The sequence below is a fragment of the Canis aureus genome, chromosome 2 (assembly GCF_053574225.1).
Source record: "Canis aureus isolate CA01 chromosome 2, VMU_Caureus_v.1.0, whole genome shotgun sequence".
NCBI classification, from domain to species: Eukaryota; Metazoa; Chordata; class Mammalia; order Carnivora; family Canidae; genus Canis; species Canis aureus.
This window is the reverse complement of record NC_135612.1, coordinates 70,998,619-71,020,988: the sequence shown is the minus strand read 5'-3', so window position 1 is coordinate 71,020,988 and position 22,370 is coordinate 70,998,619. Positions and strand designations below refer to the sequence as shown.

Genomic DNA, 22,370 nt, shown 5'->3' with positions numbered 1-22,370 from the left:
TGCCTAAGCAACCAGGAGAAGACCATTGCTGAGTCAGGCCTATGCCACAGGGCAGGTGTTCAGAGAAGAATTTAGCCTGGTTCCCATCTTCAAGAAGGTCTCTAACTAGTAGAAGGGACAGAATTGGTTTTTAATAATTCTTAATTTCATATGGCTGCAACTGCTATAATAGAAGTGTGTAGTTTCTTATGTGCTATAATAGAGGTTTTACAAGATGATGCAAGAGGGGACAAGGGAGGAACATCACGAGGGAGGCAGAAAAGGCTCTCAAAGGAGGTGATCTTTGGGCATTTTCATGAAAAAGATAACTACATGTCTCCAGGGAGGAAGAAGCATTCTGAGTAAAATGCAGGGACACATTCCATACTGGGAAGCTGAGGTGGTTTGCTATGTCCTGAGCATTGGTTTCAAAGGAGCAGATAAGGCTAAGGAGTGTGCAGGAAGGGCCATGAAGCTCCTGGTGGTCTGGTCACAAGATCCCAGTAGAGACCCAGATGGTGGAATCCAAGTACAATAGGAAGGGAACAGACACAGGTAGCAGGTACAAGAGTCCAGACAGTAAGGTTTTTGGCAGCTATTACCCTAACTTACTCTCCCACCTACCCTAGGGAAATGTGGTTGTCAGCTCACCAGAAGTCTAATTAACCAGACTGCTTCTCCCATGCATTCTGGATCATCATCACTTGGTTGCTGTAAAAAGGAACAGTAGCTATGAAGTTTAGAGGTCACTCATGCTGAACACCAGCATTCCTCTCTTCCCACCACAGACATGCCATGTGACTTTGGCATGTTCTTCAACATGTTCAAGGTCCCCAGTGCCTCCTGGAGAAAACAGGGAAACCAGCCTTGGGCTCCAGGGCAGGTATCTGAACACATAATTTCTCAAGGACCATTTCAAGTTCATGGCTTTCTAATGATAATCACTCTTGTAGACCAAACACTTCCTGGGCACCAGGCATTACTAATGGCCTTAAATGTACAAACTCAATCCTCTCACCAACATTATGGGGAAAATACTGTTATTAGCTTCAGTGTATGGGCCAGAAACCTGGAGCACAATGGGGTCAAGTATTTTTCCCAAGGCTGGCAGACAAGAACTAGCAAAGTTGGGATTTGAGCTCAAGAAATCTGTCGTTAGCATCTACATCTTTAGCCACTATGCTTTACCCTCTCTAGGCAAGCCAAAGATGTTGCAACTTATATATTTGTGTTTCTGGAGAAATTCATATAGTTGCTCAAAAATAGTCTTCCTTTTCATCCTGTTTCCCATGGAGTTTGCTCCAAAGTATAATTCCCTTCAGGCCCATTTAATTTAGCATCAAGTATTTTATTGGTCAAACATTCATTTTATTAACGTTTCATCTTATGAAAGTTCAGTATAATTGCACTGGTTACATTTTCTCACAAAACCATTTTCACAGGGAAAAGAAAACACAGCTTAGTAGAATCGCCGTGCTCAAAATCAGGAGGTAAAAATTGAAAAGACAGTGTCGCTTACAAAATATTCTTCACCTTTTCCCCTGGAGAAGACACCATTGAAAGCTTCCAAATAGGATCCTCATCACCATTCAATGTAGAGGCTTAGGGGAATATCAAGGAGAGTTCACTGCACTGTCATTTCAAAGCTCTAATTACATGGTAACTGTGAAGTCAGAAGCACCTTTTCAAGATGTCAGAACTGGTTTGAGAATCACTCATTTAACCATCATCACAAAATTGAGGACCCAAGGTATTATGTTCTGTCCAGCGTCATTCAGCCCCTTAGCATCAGGTCTGAACATGGGTTTTTTGGGTTTCGCTCAAGTCGTCTCCCACGAGTCAGTTCAAGGGAAAAGAAGCTGAAAAAATAAAATAAGGCAAAGTTTGAACTTGATTTTATCTTCAACAAAGATAAAGTGATGAGGGAAAAAAAGGTAAAGTGATGGGATTGAGTCATAAAATGTTTCATTTACCAAAAGTCCATTAAAATAAGAGTAAGATGTCAGAGGAGCATGTGTGGGGAAGAGGACTAACAATGCCATCCTAAAGTCACATCAAAGAAATACCCAAGCACCAGGATCTATCACTGGTCGACTTCTAGAAGACTCTAATTTCCAGAAAGGACAACCTGTAATAGTTGGTGTAACCTTCAGATCTGCATTGGCAAATACACAAATGCTTCAAAAAGGCAGTGTAACTGTTCATTAAGAAGTTCTAGACAGCCTGTAATCCTAGCTCATAGGAAATTAATGTTCTCTTAAACAATTCCAGGTTTCTTGGTCCAAGCCAGAGGTCTGCAATGCTTGGAGAGAGATTACTGGTTTATTAAAAATTATATGGAAAGAAGGCAGGAGGCCAAGGCTGATTGTCCTCAAAGACAGTAAGCAGCTCCCATTGGCCCTGGCACCAAAATATCCAAGGTTTTTCGCACGCTCATGAGCAAAGTATAAAATGCATACAACAGATCATTGTATGTACACAGAGGAGCTGGCACTTAGCAGAAAGACATGGAAGCTCATGGTCAATACATGTAGTAGTGCCATTTATCAGAGGATGGCCTTGAAAAAGCTTGTCACCCAGGTGAGGCACCCGACTCCATCAGAACACAGTGTTGTGGACAGAGACATGAATCTAGCCCTGCTTTGGTACTTACCCATTGTGTTATCTTGGGTTTTTCACTTCCCCATTCGAGCCTCCATTTCTTTACCTTACGATGGGCATAATGATGTGGGCATCATAGAGGTGTTAGAGTCTGTAATGTCTGTAAATGTTAAAGTCTTTACCATCCTTGATTGCTATTATTCCTAGTAGTCTTACTATTATTATTACCTGTTATTCCTAGTGGTATTGGTATTATTCTTACCTAATCTCTAACTCCAGTCACACAAAAATGTTCACATTACAAGGACAAGAGATGTGGTGCATAGCTTTGGTGGAATTAGTGTTTGGGAATGCTATAAATGGCAGAGTTTGGGTCTGATAAAGTAGGAAATAGGAAATCATTGAAGGCTTTTCACCAATGGAATAGCATGTTAAGTCAGCATTTAATAAAGGCTAATGCCAAATGGCCAAGAATATGAGAAAGACCAAATTTGGTGGGTTAGTTCAGAGATGATCATAGCACTACAGGTAAAAGGGGAAGAGAATGGGAAGCAATCACCAAATGTCTAAGGAATCCTCGTGGATGAAATGCAGAGATACAAATGGGGGAGGGGGGGTAAAGTAACTTTGATAAAATAGACTATGGGAGAAAGAGTACATCCATGAAACAAGAACAGGCTGCTATATAAAAGGTATAGGCAGGAAACCAAAACAATAAAAATAATAATAAAATAAAAGGGGAGAACTAGCCATAGAACTAAAAAATATAACAGTAGAAATGTTGAAATTAAAGATTTTGAAGATAAATTTGAGAAAATCTGGGAATCCCTGGGTGGCTCAGTGGTTTAGTGCCTGCCTTTGGCCCAAGGTGTGATCCTAGAGTCCTGGGATCGAGTCCCATGTCGGGCTCCCTGCATGGAGCCTGCTTCTCCCTCTGCCTGTGTCTCTGCCTCTCTGTGTGTCTCTCATGAATAAATAAAAAAAATCTTTTAAAATTTTTTGGAAAATCTCCCAAAACAGAGGAAAATGGCAAAGAAATAAATGGGAGGAAAGGGAAAGAAACATAAGAAAATTAGAGCCCTGCCCAGGAAGTTCAATCTGTGAATAACATTATCAAAAAAGAGAAAAAAAATAGTAGATGGGGCACCTGGGTGGCTCAGTGGTTGAGTATCTGCTTTTGGCTCAGGGCATGATCCCAGGGTCCTGGAATTGAGTCCCGCATTGGGCTCCCCACAGGGAGCCTGCTTCTCCCTCTGCCTCTCTCTGTGTGTCTCTCATCAATAAATAAATAAAATCCTTAAAACGTAGTAGAAGAAACCTCCAAAAAAACCTTCAAGAATATTTTCCAGAACTAAGGCATTAGTTTTCAAACTGCAGAGGTCCCTCAAGGGTCCAGCACAATGGCCCCAAAGGGGTGCTCTACATGACACATGATTATGAAATTTCAGAACACTGTAGGGATCCCTGGGTGGTGCAGTGGTTTAGTGCCTGCCTTTGGCCCAGGGCGCGATCCTGGAGACCCGGGATCGAATCCCACGTCGGGCTCCCGGTGCATGGAGCCTGCTTCTCCCTCTGCCTATGTCTCTGCCTCTCTCTCTCTGTGTGTGTGACTATCATAAATAAGTAAATAAATAAATAAATAAATAAATACATACATACATAAATAAATACATAAATAAATAGAAATTTCAAAACACTGTAGATAAAGGGAATATGACACAATCTTCTAGACAGAAGAAAAGCATATCCCACACAAAGGACCAAGAGTCATGACAGTGCCAAGAGTCCCATCATAGCAACCCCACATAAGGAAAGCACTGGTGTGATGCCATGATAACTCTGAAGGAAAGTAACCTTTAACCTAGAATTCTATACTGAGCCCAATTCTCTAGCCAGTGTCAGAATATCTTCAGACATGCAAATTCTTTGAATTTATTTCCCATAGGCTCCTTGGTGGCTGTTGGTTAAGCATCCAACTCTTGATTTTGGCTCAGGTCATGCATGATCTCAGGGGCGTGAGATTGAGCCCCTCGTTGGGCTCTGTGCTCAGAGAGGAGTCTACTTGAGATTCTCTCTCCCTCTGCCTTCCCCCTTGTGCATACTCTGTCTCTCAAAAAAAATTTCCCATATGCTTTTTCTCAGAAAGCTACTAGAACGTTTATGTTTTTTAAAAAAATAATAAACCAATTAAGGAAAAGATGTGGCATATAGGGAAATGGAATCCATGACAAAAGAGAGGCCATGGGATCCCCAGGATGATGATGAAGAGAGACTCCAGAGTATAACTCCACATTGAGCCTAGACAGGCTCAAGTCAGAAATCTCCAGGAGAGACTTCTAAAGGAATAAAGTGTTCAGAATATTCAATATGTCTGAATACACTTACACAGTCATGATAAGGTTGAAGCAAACATACACCTAAGAAAATTAAGATTAAAATGCACTGGCAAGATGAAAGAATTCAAAGTTTGAGAGGAAAGAAAGGGGCAGGAAAGGAGAATGAAGAAAAATCAGTCCAATCTTCCACAGAGGGAAGGTGAAACAGAAAAGCTAAGAAATAGCAACAGAAACACATCAGTCCATGAAATGAAGGTAATTACAAAACCAAAATGGGCAAAAGAGTTGAAAGTTGCAACCTATAGGAAAGAGAAGGTAGGACAGACGGGTCACTGCTGTTGCCATGGCAAGCACTGGAAAATCCTTTGACCCTTTCAGTTGGATACATGGACATTTTTAGAAAAGAAGGAAGAAATAGGTTACATGTTGCAAACTTGGAGAAATCAAACAAATCTCATCCTCAGCTCAGGATCAGGAAGATGGCTCTTGTTGTCCTGGCAAAGGGCCCTTAGGGAGATAATATCACAAATCTGAAAACTCCTCCCAGCCCCACATGAATTCGCTAGGTGATTCAGGGAAAGTCCCATGAATTTCTCTTTGCTTCTGCTCCCTTCTTGGAGCAAGGCACTAATTGAACTAGAATCACAGAGGTCCCGTCTAGAATCTACATTCTGTGCCCAACACTGTTGGATTAAGAGACTATTCCTCTGCCAGGTGAGGTCAGGGGAAAGTCACCCAAAGTCGAATGGCAGTGATACAGAGGACAGACAGCTCATTAGGCCCTGTGGCTCATTCCCTTCTCTGGGAGCCCAGCCAGGTTAGCAGACCTGCCTTTTTTCTGAGGGATGGAAAGGCAGATGGCCATAAGATCAAGAATCCCCTCTCCAATGAGGCTGACTGCTGCCTGGAGGTCTCCTGCTCTCTCCTTCTTGGTCTGTGCAGAATCCCTAGGGCAGGGTCGCTCTTCAGAAGCCCTTTCCATGAGGCGTCCAGTCTAGGTGGTGTGCTGGTTGCTCAGTCAGTGATCCTGCACATTGCTACTTCTCTGCTTGAAGTTTTCCTCAATGAGTCCAGTGTTGACTGTGCTGGAGGTACATGGTGTTAGTGCTTGTGTTCCATAGGCCTCTGCCCGACAGACACACCCGGTGGGTCTGAAGACCCTCATCAAGCAAAGCGAGTGCTCCTAACACAACAGCCAGCTCAGAAAAATCTGCTCTTGGAGGCTGAGATCCTCTCAGTTCAGTGTAATAAAAACAGGCTGGAACTCTTTGTGACAAATCAAAACAAAACACCATGCTTTGGCTGTGGGTTATTTATTGAGAATCACAACATTTTAAGAGCAGAGGAGTACATAAGTGCCTGTGGCCTTTGGACAATCCTCCAAGAATTTATATTCGAGACAATCACACTGCCATGCAGGAAGGAAGCCATGAGCGAGAACTGTTTAGCAAAGCACCCGTTTTTCTAAACAGGGAACCAGAAGAGACTTTGGCTTGTTATAAATTATGAACCCACATCATATTCTCTGGAAGAAATAAAAAAACTTTCACTGAGTGAAGAAATCCTGTGTCTACTTGAGTCTTCTGGAAGCAGTATTGGCCTTCTGCATGTGGCAAAAGTGGCCCCCATCCCAGAATACTACCCCCGCCCGCCCCCACCTTACTCTTTCAAAATATCTCTGTACAATCCAATAAAATAAATGAAAACTAAAGAAGACTGAGTTTAATATTCAGGGGATATAATTCAAGCGTAGCCAATTGGACAACTTCCCTGTTAATCAAAAGAATAACAAAGTTTTTCTCCTTCTTTTCTTTGCAGAACATTAAGTTAATACCCTGTTTAGGAAGGCCACATGGATGTGTGGAAGGAGAATGGGATGGAGAATCGAAGCCTGGCTTGCCTTGGACTCATCTCCCAGGAAAAGGCTCAAGACCAGATCCTCCTCACCCTGATTGGATGTTGAGAGCCTTCTTAAGAATTCAGATTCCAGGCCACCAGTGTGGCTCAGCAGTTGAGTGCCTGCCTTTGGCTCAGGGTGTGATCCTGGGGTCTAGATGAGTCTTGCATTGGGCTCCCTGCAGGGAGCCTGCTTCTCCCTCTGCCTCTGTGCCTCTCATAAATAAATAAATAATATAAAATAAAAAAAAAATTCAGATTCCCAGTCCCTCTGAATCTCAGCCTCCTGATATAAATCCCCATTTTCTCTGTCGCATACCGAGCTCCAGGATCTCTCTTCCGGCTAGCTGCTCACCTCTCTCCTCTCCCCACTAAGTGATTAGGGCTCCTGGAAAACAAAACCCAGTGACTCAAAACTTTTCAAGGTGATGGCTCATTATCTTGATTGTAGTGATGGTTTCACAGGCGTGCACTTTAAATACATGCTATTTATCATGTGTCAGTTACAGTTCAACAAAGTTGTTTTAGAAAGGAGTTAATCAGGTCATCTGAGTACAACCTCTGCCTTTGCGCCTGGAGCACAACCGTCTCCAAAGGCAACAAAAAGCAAACACATACACATGTTAGGGTATGTAGGCCAAGCTGATATAGTCCAAAGGTCCTAAAACACAGCAGCTCAGATAAGACAAAAAGTTCTTCCTTTGTCTCATGACAGCCCAGAACATAGCAGGAGACCAGCAGGGACTAGGTCTTTGCTCCACAAAGTCACTCAGGGACCAACTTTCCTTCCACCTCGTTGTTCTACACCCACATAATGCAAGCTGATCATCTGTGGTGATTGATGACCACATTCCAGGCTGCAAGAAGGGGGAAAAGAGAAACAGGAATACAAGCAATGTCCTCCTAGGGCAGGGCTGCAGAAGGTGGCACACAGGCATCCACTCACACTCCAGTGGTGGGAATATGGTCACGTGGCCACACCCACCTGCAAGGGAGGCTGGGAAATGTAGTCCCTGGCTATTGAACTGAGGGAGGAGGTTTCTTTTGTTCAAAGGAGGGAGAACAGTTAGCCATTTATGTCCTAGTTTTTTGGAACATGGAGAAAAACGTATGGGGAGAACAAAACACAAGTCCCAATAGGTTGTATCGCCACACAGAGTAGATCCTCAAGAGCTACAATTTCCTTTATTATAGTAAGTGGAGCTCTGGAGGCTGGAAATCCAAGATCAAGGTGTGGCAAGGGTGGCTCCTTCTGAGGACTCTGAGGGAAAATCTGTACCATGTCCCTGTCCTAGCTTCTAGATGCATCAGGCATCCCTTGGCTTGTAGATGATGTTCTCTGTCTTCACATCATCTTCCTTCTGCATGTGTCTCTGACTCTTCATATGGATTTTTTTTTTTTAAATAAGGGCACCAGTCATGTTGGATCAGGGCCCCATCCTGCTCCAGTACAACTTCACCTTGACGAATTTATATCAGCAGAGACCTTATTTCCAAGGAAGGGCACACTCCAAAGTACTAGAGGTTAGGACTTCAACTTACGAATTTGAGGGACACAATTCAACCCATAAAACATGAGAATAGAATTAAATTTGAAGTCAGGAGATTCCAGGTCACATCCCAGCCCTGCCATGGTCCGACTGTGTGATCGGAGACAATCTCACGAGGTCTGGTCTCATTGCTGTCATTTGTCAACAATGAAGTAACCACACCCGCCCCACAGGGCTCTGTGAGGGACAGATGAACGAAGTCTGCGAAAGCCCTGAGCTAACTCTAAGGGGCCAGAGTGGCTCTCGCTGGGTTGTCTTCCACTTTTCTCTGACTAAAAGGTCAGCTCCAGGGGAAGACAAAACTTCTCGCACCAGCCCGCCTCCTTCCCCCTCTTTCTTGAATTAAACCTTGTGGCAGATCCTCCAACTGCTCCAGTTGGAAGGGGCCTCTTAGAGAGAAACTCTACCGCGGGCAAAATACCTTCAATTCCCTTAAAGAAAAAAAAATCCCTTTTGGTCCACAGATGGGTAATTGTATTCACTATTTCCAAATGTCAAAATGCCAGCCTGGGCCAGCTTTCCACTGAGATCAAACAGGCTCCCTGGGCCTCCCTTCTACTGATGTGGGTGTGCGTTTAGCCACGGTGTAAAAAGCTGATTTCTGAGCAGAGTGAGCTGGGCAGACTGTGCCGTTTGCACAGAGATAGGGCGTCAACCCTCCTCCTGCAGCAGACACCAAGGAATCATGCCATTCCAGGGGCCACTCTTCAAGCTCCCCAAAACACACAGCCTATCTTGTCCAACACTAAGAAACAAAAAACAGGAACACCAAAAAAAAAAAAAAAAAAAAAGCGAGAAGATCTCTTAGCTAAGGCTGCTTGTGGCAATCAGATTGCAACATAGAAATGTATCGAATCAGCACCTTGTTCATCTTAACCTTACACAGTGTTACAGATAAATTATTATCTCAATTACAAAATGAACTGGAACATCTCCCAAAGATAATAAGCCAGGCAAGGCTTTCTGGTCTAGGTTTTTAATTTTGTGATTAAAGGCCAAACTAAGCCTTATCATGAATTGATATTTGTTGGTGCTCTTAGAAATTGAGTTAGTGACCCAGCATTGACAAGTGTAGAGGCAGGTGTGCCCTGGTGCACTTCCCTGGAGCATGTGGAAATTGAAATTCCCTCTTCCCATAGCAATCTGGGAATGGGCCACCAAAGCTAAACAGTGAATTTATCCTAAGAAAGAATCGGACAAGTTTACAAAGTCAAAGATGGTCCTTGCAGCATTATTTGCAATAGCAAAGAATGCAAACAACTTAAATACTCAGTGATCACCTGCATCCTGCCCTCCTGGACCACTCAGGGTCTCATCTCCACTGCTAGCTCATCTGGGAAGCCTCCTACGTCCCCCAGGACTCCTCACCTGGCCTCACCACACCTCTTGCACACCTCTGCTATAGCAACTGCTTGCACTGTGGTCCTTTGTTTGGCATGTTTTTCTCTTTCTCTTTTTAAGTAATCTCTCTGCCCAACATGGGGCTCGAACTCACGACCGGGAGATCAAGAGTCTCATGTTCTATAGACTGAGACAGCCGGGGGCCCTGGAATGTTTCTCTTTTAATGATGCCAAAGCTCAGCAAATCACAGTAGGCCAGCCCAGCACCTGTTTTTGTAAATAATATGTGTGGGGACACAGCCACCCAGTTGTTTACATATTGTCTCTGGTAGCTTTTGCAAAGAAGACCAGATGACCCCAAAACCTAAAATATTTACTCTGTCCCTTTATTTACTTTCTGCCCCAGAAAGAGCTTGCGAACTCCTGAACTATGCTATGAGCCCTTTGAAGAATGAGAACATCTTACTTATTTCCGTATCCTGTAAAGCCTGTGCAGTGCAGGTACTCTGTAGGTGTGGCATACATGTTTGCTGAGTCAATCAATGAACCCGAACTGCCAAACAGGCAGTGGTTCTCACAAGTGTATGTGCATCATATCTACCCTGGGCATTTGTTAAAATGTATGTTCCCCGCCAAATTTCTACTAATCTGATTTGATCAATGTGGGAATGAAACTAGGGAATACACATTTATTCATTACACATTCCCGAGGTGACTCTGATTCAAAAAAACTTTAAACTAGCCCTGTCAAAAGACGCTGATGGTAATCAGGCAGGTTTTTTGCAACATGGTAGACTAGATAACCTGAACCGTCTGCTACTTGCTGGAAAGAAGCCTACAGAACTTCCCTGAAATGCAGAGCCAATTCATAAAAACCAATAAGGGAAATGTCCAGGGCACACACACACACAAACAAAAAGGCAGGAACTGACAATCAGAGCAATTGCACAGGTGCCCCGTGGCCACCCTGAGTGGACGAGGTGCAGAGTCTGGGCAATTAGAGTCTTGGGTGTTAGTAGGTAGCTGGGTCAGGAGAAAGGTTAGCCCCATGGGTGACAGCAAATGAGAATTGAAGGCCCCACCAGAAAGCAAGGACCCTTGACAGACTAAACTCCAGTGAAGGATCAGAAAAGCCCTCCCACCAGCACAGAGGAGCTGACTGACCTGCTGGTCTCTCTCATATCATCCTTTAAGAACTCATGCCCGTAGCTTGTCTGCACTCATACTCACTGCTCGCAGTTATGCTCCCCACGAGCTTGGAAAACCTGAAGTGGGCAAATTAACCAAAAAGGCCAGGCTAGCTATGATTATGAGTCGGTATTTGTTGGTTGTTTTAGAAATTAAGTTGGTAGCCTAGTGTTAGTGGGGGTGGGTGTCTGGGGAACCTGGAAGCATCACACAAAGAATCCGCTTGGAAGGCATCCCTCAAGCCTGGTTGCAAATCTTGTCCACTGAAAATGAGCTCACTCTCCACAATTACAAACCCACGAAAGTCACTCAGCAGACACAACCAAGTGCAAATAATAGGAGCACCAAATTCTGCTGTTTTTCATCACCTTCCCCACCCCACCAGTTCCCAACCCCCATCCCCTGCTGCTTTGACCCCGTCCTCACTGCAATATGTTGCCAACCCTGGCAATCAGGGTGAGCTTGTTAAAACATAATCTGATCATGTCTTTCCTCTGCTCAAAATCCTCCAGAGCTTCTTTCTCCATTTCATGCCAAATTAAAAGGTGAGGCTTAACATTTCTAGTCCTTGCTGCTGTTTTTTGTTTTGTTTTGTTTTGTTTTGTTTTGGTATTTTTTTATTCATGAGAGACACAGAGAGAGAGAGAGGCAGAGGGAGAAGCAGGCTCCATGCAGAGAGCCCAATGTGGGACTCGATCCCAGGACTCCAGGATCACGCCCCGGCGGACAGCAGGCACTAAACCCCTGAGTCACCCAGGATTCCCCCGCCCTTGCTACCTTTTAGACTTCTGCTCCTCCCCCTCACTCTGGGCCCAAAGGCATTGTGAGTTCCTCAAATACACCCCCTAAATACTATGTATTTTACTTCTTCAACTTGTCTGTTGTATCTCTTCCTTGCTATACCGTAAGCATTAGACAGAGGTTTGTCTGTTTGGTTCCTATGTTCCTGGTGCCTAAAATAGTGCCTGGCCCATACTAGTTACTCAGTATGTTTTGAATGAATGAATGAATACAATAGAAAAAACTGTTGAATTTTAATAAAAGGAGTAATTTGATCATATTAATGTTTAGAAAAATCATTCTTCACATGAAAACCATGATTATCATTCCCCACCTATCATCCATGTGTATTGATTTAGAGGCCATGGTTTCTTCCCCTTGTGAGGTCAAGGGAAAGGGAACCATTGTTATCACTACTTTGTAGATGAGTAGACTGAGGTCTGGAGACCTTATTGTCTTTCCCAGCTTCACACAACCAGCAGCCCCCACTGGACCCAGGCTTCAAGATACCTCAGTCGCCTTTCTTACCTGCCAGTCTTTTCCTAGTTTCAAGTTCCGGTGTGAAATCTCTCTTGACACATGAGGGATTGTAGAGCTAAAAACCCAAAATCAAGAGTTCCTTAAAGAATAGTCCCAGAGATGAAATGTCATTTAATAAGGGGGTCTCATGGCAGGATTATTTGTGTAGACATTTGATCCAGGAAGGGTATGAAGTGGCTCTAAGTTATTAGTCAGAGGGAGAAGAGTTTCAACTGACTGCGCCAGTCAGGTGCCTCTACCCATCCATGCTAATGTGGTTCAGTTGAGGTAGAAAGTCCACCAGACAGGATCAAGAAATCCTAGACTCCAGCCCCACCTCACCCCTAACCTCACCCCCCATTCGCTGACCATTCTGGGCATGTTTCCTCATCAACAAAGAAGCAGAAGTTCAGACTGAAGAGACACTGTGTCCACTCCAGCTCCACAATCCTATATGTAAGGAGTTGATGGTTGAGCTTGAGAGACCCAAGGGCTGGCTCACTTTATCTAGTAGACACTCTTCTGACCATATCCATCTCTGTAGCATGAACCCAAACACAGCTCTTTGCCTCCTTGGTGATCCTGGTAACTCCCAGAAGCCAAAGCCTGCTGTCACTGGAAGATGTGCTAAGTTAATACCTTAGGAATGACTTGCCATTTACTGGCCTAGCATAAAGGGCCTGCTTAAAGCTCAATGTCTAAGGTCTGAGTTTGAATCTTGGCTCTACTTCTCACTGGCTGGGCAACCTTCCACAGGTCAGCCTTCTACCTCTACTCTCTCATCTGCAGTCACAACCAGGTAGTGGCACAAAGGGGGCTCAGTGAGACCAGCACCAAAAAGCACCAGGGACCCAGAGAGGGCAAAGTCTCTCTATGAAACGAGCATCATTGAGATTATCTAGGGACTCACAGGGTCTTCAAAGAGAAAGACCTTCACTGGCTCACCCTCTGTTGTGTCCTTGCTCACAGTCTTTGCCACCTGGCCAGAGCCCACCAGGACCACAACACATCTGTGCTTTTGGCACAAGGTATCACAACACAGACTGCAGAGAAATGAAAGGACAATTTGCAAACACCCACATCCAAAGTCCCAAGGGGATTTTGCCAGCCACACCCATCAGAATAAACAGTTTTGGGTTTTATTGGGGAAATGTGGTTTATAAACAGAGACCTATCCTGAGAATGCTTCCTAAGGTCTGTCATGCAGCAAAAAGGCCCTGCCCACCTGCCCTGCTCTCCCTCAGCCCCTGCTCCCTGTCACCCATTTCTTGGGGCCTGGCACAGTCTGACCACCCTCTGCTGGGTACCTCTACCCTGTCAGGGCCAAACTCCCCTCAACATCCAGGTCGGTCTCTGCTTAAATATGACTTTCTTGGGGTACCTGGGTGGCTCAGTTAAGCATCCACCTCTTGATCTCAGCTCAGCTCTTGATATCAGGGTCATGAATTCCATCCCCATATTGCTCCATACTAGGCATAGAGCCTACTTTTAAAAAAAAAACAACTGACCTTCTTAAGGAAGCCCTCCCCCAGAGGATTTCCCCATAAGGCAAGTTCCTCAGGTTTGCTTTCTCAGTCCCCTAATAGTACTTATCATACTGGCAACTACTAAATAATTAGTATAATTTATTTTTTTAAAGATTTATTTATTCATTTGAAGGGGGAGGGTCAGAGGGAGAGGGAGAGTTTCAAGTAGACTCCCCACTGAGTGTGGAGTGTGACTTGGGGCTCGTTCTCACGACCCTGAGATCATGACCAGAGCCAAAACCAAGAGTTGAACACTTATCTGACTATACCAGTCAGGCACTCCCTAAATTATTAGTTTATTTTAGTTTCTGTCTTTCCAACTCACTGCTCAGCTGCCAGGCCTGGCATCTAGCAAGTTCCAAACTCTTGAATGAATGAATGAACAAATGAATGAGTGAGAAAGAGGGGAACCAACATTTTCTGAGCTCCTACTATGTGCCATCCTCTCATCTCCTGCTTCTTACTCTTGGGGGTGGGGTTGCAGATGAGAAAGCAAAGACAGGAAAACTGCACAGGGTCTCCTGAACGAAGGAGTGGGGGCCACAGCCCCAAACCCAAGGCTCCTCTGTGACCTCTTGCTGCTCCATCCCCTGGGGTCCCAGCAGAGCCCCTGAAGTCTCTAGGGTCACCCTGAAGGGGGTCCCCACATGGCAGCCAAAGGATAAACTCTGGTGGGAATAAAGTTGTTGGCACATGGGGACATTTATGGAACATGAGTTCCCTTTCTGTCTTGACTCTGTGTGGCTTAAGTGTTCAACACACTTACCAGTGTCTTGGAGGTTGTGGGGTGCAGGGTGGGGAACCTCATTCCGCTTCGCCAGACCTGGAGTGAGGCTGGAGGAGGCCAATAGGGGCAAGGCATGTCTGGCCAGGCCTGAGCACAGAGGTGATTTGCGGGGCTCTCATGCGAGCAGACAGGGCTTAGGCATGTGAGGGCCCCCGCCTGGTGCAGGGAATTTGATGGAGTTACTAGGCTTCAGTGTGAGCACAATGGCGTCCCAGGAAGCCAGCTGAAGGGAAAACAAGATTACACAAATCCTGCCGGCTCATGGACTCATCGGGTTAATGAGGCTTGATGCCTGCCACTCTGCAGTAAAAGAAATTAACTGTGGTCCCAGTGCCCACCTCACATGACAGGAGATGGAGCCTCAGACTGCACATTTGTGGACCAGCTCTTAACACACTGGCCTTGACTGTGGCCTTGAGGGGGAGCCCTCCTCCTTCCTTCTGTCCATCCCTCCATCAAATACTGAGCCTCTCCTTAAATACTGAGTCCTCTCCTTAAAATTGACCTAGGACCTGTCTGGCCTTGACAGGTAGTATATGATAGGTAAAATAACCATGATAACTGATAGTTGAGTGCTTTATGTGTCACTCACTTGTTTTACACCAGATAACACCCATACAGTCTTCAAGATGGGGACTATTATTCCTTTTCATAGAAGAGGGCAGGAGGGTGCAGAGCCAGGATCTGAACCCAGTGTGAGGCTCTCTGTGCAGGGCCCAGGAGGGCAGAGGCCAGCTCTGTGAGAAGGCACTGGGACAGATATCGCAGAGGAGGCTCTGGGATAGCTCTTCACCTCTCTGAGCTTCAGTCGTCTGCCCAGTTAACAAGTATATGAAGCCCTGCCTCACAAGAGTGAATAAGGGTGAGAAGTGGAAATGCATGTGGGATAGGGACCCCAACACATGACAAAGAGCAGAGCAGAAGAATGGTGTGAACCCACAGCCATTGTCTGAGGGCCCAGGAAGGCAGAAAGGACCACAAGGTCAAGTTACAGTGAGACTAGTGACTCTGAGAATCAGATAGCCCTGGGATTGGAAATCTGGCCCACTGACCAACTGTGGGAAGTTGGACCCAACTATAAACTTCTCAATAGTAGGGCCATGGCTATAGGCCCCTTCATCTGTTTAGTAATGCCCAGCCAGGGCCTGCATATAGGATGTTGGATGGAGGGTGGTTGGATGAGTGGATAGATGACAGATGGATAGTAGATGGGTGGGTGGATGGATGATGGATGAATGAATGAGTGGGTGAATGGATTAATGGATGCACACATGCATGAGTGGGTAGATGGATGGGTGGATGAATGGATATGTGGATGGATGGATGATGGCTGGATGCACAGGTGGTTGGATGCTGGATGGATGGGTGGATGGACAGATGATGGATGAATGGATAGATGAATGATGGATGGTTGATGGGTGAATGAATGGATGGATGGATGGATGGATAGATGACGGATGGATGGATGGATGGATGACAAATGGATGGATGATGGCTGGATGGACAGGTGGATCAATGGATGCTGGATGAAAGGGGAGTGGGCAGTTGGGAAGCATGGACACAGGATAGATAGATAGGATTGGGTGGATGGGAGATGTCTGGGTGGGTTCTTGCATAGACGTGGATAGAAGGATAGGTGGGTGGATGAAAGGGTGGATGGACAGAATTTCAGAACTAAGAGGGACTGATCAGCTCAATGCACCTTTTCTTCTTCGAGTGAACAAAGCCCTGAAGTGAGGAGACGACTTGCTCAAGTTAATTAAGCCCTCAGTGTTTCCATCCTGCTCCTCCTCTCTTCAAGTTTCCTGGGGTTGTTTATCACTGACTTAACTTGTAGCAGAGAATGTGGATCATACCACCCATGGTCCCTGGCCTGTGCCATCATGGTCCTGTCTTGTTTAGCCTTCGTGGGTATATTCTCACCAACTCTGAAGGCCACACTCTCCCATCTCCTCTGGGACAGCCACCCCACCTGGGGGACCAGGAAGCCAGTTCCAGGTTTAATACTGCTATGGGCAAGAATAATCATCATTATTATCAGTATTGAGCCTCTACTTGATGTCACGGATAACTGAAACTTCATGGAGATGACAAATAACAATGATGACAATGTCTGTAATGGCCACAGCTAACATTTACCTAGGACTTAGGTGGCTCAGACATTGTGTTTAGCATCAACTCAGTGGGGTGACCATCATTCTTTTACAGATGAGGAAACTGAGGCAACAATGGCTAAGTAACTTACCTAATGCCATGCAGCTTGAAATTCCAGAAACTTGGATTGGAACCCTTCCGACGGCAGGCTTGTACACCTCTCCTTTCTCACACTGGCTCCCACTGGCTCCCAGATTCCACAGACAAATAAAGCCCCTGATCACAGTCAGCTGCACCTCTGTGGGAGATTTCACAGCATTTTCTACTCAACTCCTCATGAATCCTCACAAAGGTGGGAGAGTGGGTGCAAGTGAGTCCTGCCCTCCCCTGGACCCTAAAGCTCTCTCACACCCCTTGGTCCTGGAGGACTTGAAGTCAGCAAGCTTGGGTTCTCCTCCCCCGAGTTCTTCAACTAACTACGCAACATAAGGAAAGACACTGAGTTTCTCCGAGCCTCCTAAATAACAGGTAAGGCTCACTCTGTCTTTTAAGGTTATATTGCTGGGGAGAGAGCCAAATCCCAGGGCCAAGGTTTTTCAAAGTCACCCTGGGGGCTCGGGTGCCTTAACACCTAAGTGTCAAGGAAAGGCCATTTTAAAAGGAGCCACCTGCATAAAAAGGAGGAGAGTGGGGAAGCTTGAAGTCTGCTGGAAGATTCCTCACCTACAAAGCTTCTGCAGGCGCTGAGAGGAACTTTACAGGCAGCTCCGGATGCTGGGCGGCCCATCCTCCGGCCACAGAAGAGGAGGTGAAGCAGAGATGCAATCCCGCTGAGGCTCTTATTCAAACAGCAGAAGAAACTGTCTAAACATTGGCCCGGCTGCCAAGGCCGCCAGGGCCTCCTGCAAGCTTGTCATTCCAGGAGCTGCGAGGAGAGAGCCACCCAGCCCCACAATAGCAGGGAGCTCTGCCAGCCAGGGCACTTCAAAGACGCTGACGTGTCCTTGTCTGGGGGCCACTGTGACTCCTACAGCCTGCGCAGAACAGATGTTGCACCCTGAAAGAGCCGCTGGGGACAAGGAAGTGCACGCAGTGCAGCAGGAGCCGGGAACTGGGGGAAGCCCCCAGGCCAAGGTCAGGGTCCCACTGCAGGAAAATCAGTGAAGCAGCAGAACCCACCACCCTGGCCTGTCGGACTCAGAGCCGGTGAGCTCTTTCCTTAGCTCTGCTGTTTCTGCTGCTGGCTGCTCAGTGCCCCTCACTGCTCACCAGACGGGGCGGGTAGGTAGGTTACCACAGGCTGCTTGCACCAAAGGTGAGTCTAGCCTTTGAGACACCAGAGACAGCCCCTGGCGCAAATGACATCGGTGCCCCACCGGAGAACCTGGCAGCCCAGAGACCACTACAGACATTCTCAAAACACCACAAAGAACATCCATCTCTCCCTGCAGAGGCTCGACTGGCTTGGCACATGGGACAAGCCAGGAGCACTGGAAAGTGACATTCTAAGAGCCACCCTCAACCAATGAGGACAAAAGATGGAGGATAAATCCCCTGGGGCCCTGCCTGCAGTGGGGCAACTCTGGGGTGTCTTCTGCATGCTCTCAGAAGTGCTGGGGGACAGAGTCCTGGTTTCCCACAATGGGCTCCTTCCTGCTCACTTCATTCTCTGCATCACTTCCCTTTCTCTTCTGGTTTCACTGCCCTCCCCTGGGATCACCGCCCACATGAAATACTGGAATCGGGTCTTCATCTCAGGATCTGCTTTGGGGGAACCTGCGCTTAGGAACAACCTTGTAAGTAAAGGATGCCATGCCAAAGGGGAACCCCAAGATACCCCTGTCCATAATGCCCATTTTCAGCTCGTCCTGTCCCTGGATTCCTCCTTGTTTTAATTATCTGAATACTCACCTGGTAATACTGCTGTCCAGTTCCAGCCTTGCCTGATAGTGGAGATTAGAGCTTGGGCTCATTTTCCAGCCTCCCTATGTCAAGTTCTCTGCCTGGAGTCACTCTGATGGATGCTGTTCTCTGGGCCCTGGATGCAGGTAACTCCTCCTCTGAGGCCACCCTTCTGGTGACAGAATCACCAGTGTGACTCATTCTCATTTATCTTGTGTACTGTCATGAATTTTCTACAGCACATCAGTCCCATGAATGAGGTAGGACCACAAAAGGAGAGTCAGTGATGACCCCATGTGTCTGGATTAGGCCAGTGGGTGGATGGTGATGTCATTCAACCAAAGATGGCCCCTAGAGTGAAGGGAAGGTTAAGTTTAAAGTGCCAGAAGATGGGACAGCTGGGTGACTCAGTGGTTGAGCACCTGCCTTTGGCTCAGGCCATGATCCTGGGGTTCTGGGATCGAGTCCTGCATCAGGATCCCAACAGGGAGCCTGCTTCTCCCACTGCCTATGTCTCTGCCTCTCTGTGTGTCTCTCATGACTAAATAAATAAAATCTTAAAAAAAAATAATAAAGTGCCAGAAGACAACCTAGAAGTGATGTACAAGAAGTGGGTAGAGCTTTGGAGCTCAGAGATTTCTATCACAAGGTTGGTGGGCTAAGCCATAAAGTGGATGGGATTCCCCAGAGCCAGGGCCTACATCTAGGTTTCGAGGGGCCAGGAACTTGTACAATTTCTGAGGAGGTACTTATTAAAAAAAACAAACAAACAAACAAACCAGGGTGCCTGAGTGGCTCAGTTGGTTAACTGTGTTAACTGTCTGACTCTTAACTTCTGCTCAGATCATGATCTCAGGGTCATGAGACCAAGCCCCATGTCGGGCTCTGTGCTTAGTGTGGAGTCTGCTTGAGATTCTCTCTCTCCCTCTCCCTCTGCTCACATGCTCTAAATAATTAATTAAATAAAATCTTTTAAAAACTTTTTTCAAAATATATGTGTTAAGAAAAGGACAAAACACCCCACAAAAATTATGAAAACAAAAATCACAAGCCTTCTCTTAGAACCTTGGAAGGGACTCATGCAAGTGAAAGATGCTCCATCACTAGCATGTGGGCATATTGAGTTCTAGAATTATGTCAGGTTCACCTGTGGTCCCAGAGCCTTGAACAGTGAATGATTATATCAGCCGGGTTCAATGTAGGGAGCAGAAATTTGTCTAAATATTTTTTGTGGGAAGGTTTTCAATATGAGGACATGGATGCTTATAAAACTGTTGGATGAGCTGCAGGTGTAGAAGTAATGGGCTGTTGCTGGACTTTTGGCCTCAAGGTCACATCACCATTGCTTTGATTCTGAACTCAAGAAACTGCAGGAAATTCCTGCTGATGCCCCAGCATCCCCACACCCTGGAACTGAGAAGCAGAGAATGGGACACAGAGTGTGGCCATGGCAAAAGTTCATGTCTGCCAGAGCCTGCCTATCAACTGCCATTGCCAGAAAAAAATCTGCTTTCTAAATTTTTTTAAATATTTTATTTATTTATTCATGAGAGAAACAGAAAGAGAGGCAGAGACACAGACAGAGGAGAGGCAGGCTCCATGCAAGAAGCCTAAATTGGGATTCAATCCTGAGAATCCAGGATCATGCCCTGAGCCAAAGGCAGATGCTCAATCACTGAGCCACCCAGGCATCCCTGCTTTTTAAATTTTGCACAAGTTCATTTGTTGGCAGAACCTAAATTACACCAGAATCCTGGAAGCAAGGGAGTTTGGGAAGTGTAGTCTTTATCCATCTATCCCCTGGAAGTAGCTGGGTGGAGAAGATCATGAAAAGGAGCACCAAGTGATATAAGGTGCCTGCAGAAAACATTGAAGGCAGTGGCATAGAATGGGTGCTATCTTAGCTATGATAGCTACTTAGCAAATTACCCCAAGGCTCAGTACCTTGAAACAGCATTTGTAATCTCATGGTTTCTGTGGGTCAGGAATTCAGGCACAGCTGAGCTGGGTGCTCTGCTCCATGGTTTCTGACTGGATGCTATCAAGGTACTGGCCCAGGGACTGTGGTCTCATCTGAAGGCTCCACCAGGGAAGGGTCTGCTCACTCAGAGAGTGTTGGTCACACCCAGGTCCTTGCAGCTGTTGACAGAAGCCTCGAGTCCTCATTGGTTGTTGGCTGGAAGTCAGCTTCTTTCTTGCCAGGTGGGCCTCTCCCATGTGCTAGTCAACGTCATCAAAGGCTGCAAGCCAGGAAGTTAGTAGAAAGAATCCACTGGCAAGATGAAAATCAGTCTTTTAAAGCCTAACAGCGGAAGTAACATCACGTCATGTTTATCACATTCTTTTTTAAAAACATATTTTTTTATTTATTTGTTTGAGAGAGAGAGAGTGAGCAGGGTAGGGTCGGAGGGAAGGAGAGAGAGAGAGAATCTCAAGCAGATTTCCACTGAGTGCAGAGCCCAACTCAAGGCTCAGTCTCATGACACTGAGATCATGACCTGAGCCAAAATCAAGAGTCAGATGTTCAACCAACTGAGCCAACCAGGTGCCCCCATGTTTTTCATATTCTAATGTTATCAGTGAGTCCCTAGGTCCAGCTCCCACTCAAGTGGAGGGTCTTACACAGCACACAAACACTAGGAGGTGAGGGTTACCAGAGGCTGGGTTTGGAAGTTGGCTACTATGGGTGCTAGGCAAACACTGGTCCCAGAGGGAGGCCATCTGGCTGCCCATGCACCATCCCACCTGGTCATGGTATCCTGATGGAATAATCCAGCTCAAGGTTCTCAAAGGAGATCAGCCTGGGTGTTGCCAGAGAATAGACTGGGGACCACTTCACTCACACCAACACATATGATATGGGTGGATAAACCACAGGCAAGTGTCCTTTATGGTAAGAAAGCTAACTGCCACGTGGGCCAGGAGTCCAAATTGGTTGGATACATTGGCATACTTATCATCATCTCAATTTTACTTCATTTTGCCTTCTCCTCTCCTAAAATATCTGTCTCCTTTTGTCTCTTTTTCCATTTTATGGCCCCCAGATCCACGCAGTAGACAGTTGTGACCATGGAGATTCATTCATTCTGACATGCCTACTACGTGCCTACTATGTCTCAGGCACTGTGCTTGGCAAGCACAGTATAGTGGTGAGAAAGACACAGCAGACAGGGGTCGAGACATGAGTGCACACACTGACAATCAGATATGATCAGAGACCAGCATGGGGAAGGGGCCCTGGACTCCAACCTGGGGACACAGGAAGGTTTCCCACTCCTAAGATGTGTCTCAGAGCTTAAGTAAGGATTTAGTCCAAGGAGGAGGAAGCAAGACTCTCCAGGCAGAGGAGACAGTGTGGCAAGGTCTAGGGGGTGAGACACAGAGACAGAGCAAGTGGAAACACACAGAGAGATTCTGAAGGGAGCTACGTGTCTACAGCCTGTTCCCCAGCCTGTCCCCCTGGGATGTTTTGCATAAAGAATATAGTGGTTTGAGCACCTTATTTAATTTAGGCACTTGCTCTTAATGAAAGTTTGGTAGAGGAGGACATCAGCCAGTGGAAAGAAAAGAGTCGGTTCCTACCACTTTCCAAAATCAGAATGCAGTCTTCACCCTGGGAGAAGCAAACCGCCTCTCTGCACCTCAGTGTTTCCATCTGTAAATGGGGCTGACTCTATTTCACTCCTACTCACTCGCCACGGATTAATAAAAACTTGATTCCCAGGCACAGTCACTTTCTGAGAGGTGACCCCCTCCTTTCAAGGGCTTTGAGTTCCTAGGGATGAAAGAAAATGCACACATGAAATTCTATGATTCTCTAAGAACAAAGTGCCCTGACCAGTTTGAGCTCTTATAGAATCAGTGGCTCATC

The 22,370-nt window shown here is 46.1% G+C and overlaps 1 long non-coding RNA gene across 1 annotated transcript; it reads right to left on the bottom strand.

Annotated features, from left to right (window-relative positions):
• Positions 1-1,323: 1,323 nt before the first annotated feature.
• LOC144301472 (uncharacterized) lies at positions 1,324-17,634 on the bottom strand. The gene is made up of 3 exons (XR_013368295.1): positions 17,321-17,634; positions 16,749-16,895; positions 1,324-1,838 (listed from the first exon to the last, which is right to left on the bottom strand). It is a non-coding gene; the product is annotated as an uncharacterized LOC144301472 (long non-coding RNA).
• Between the last annotated feature and the right edge of the window lie 4,736 nt (positions 17,635-22,370).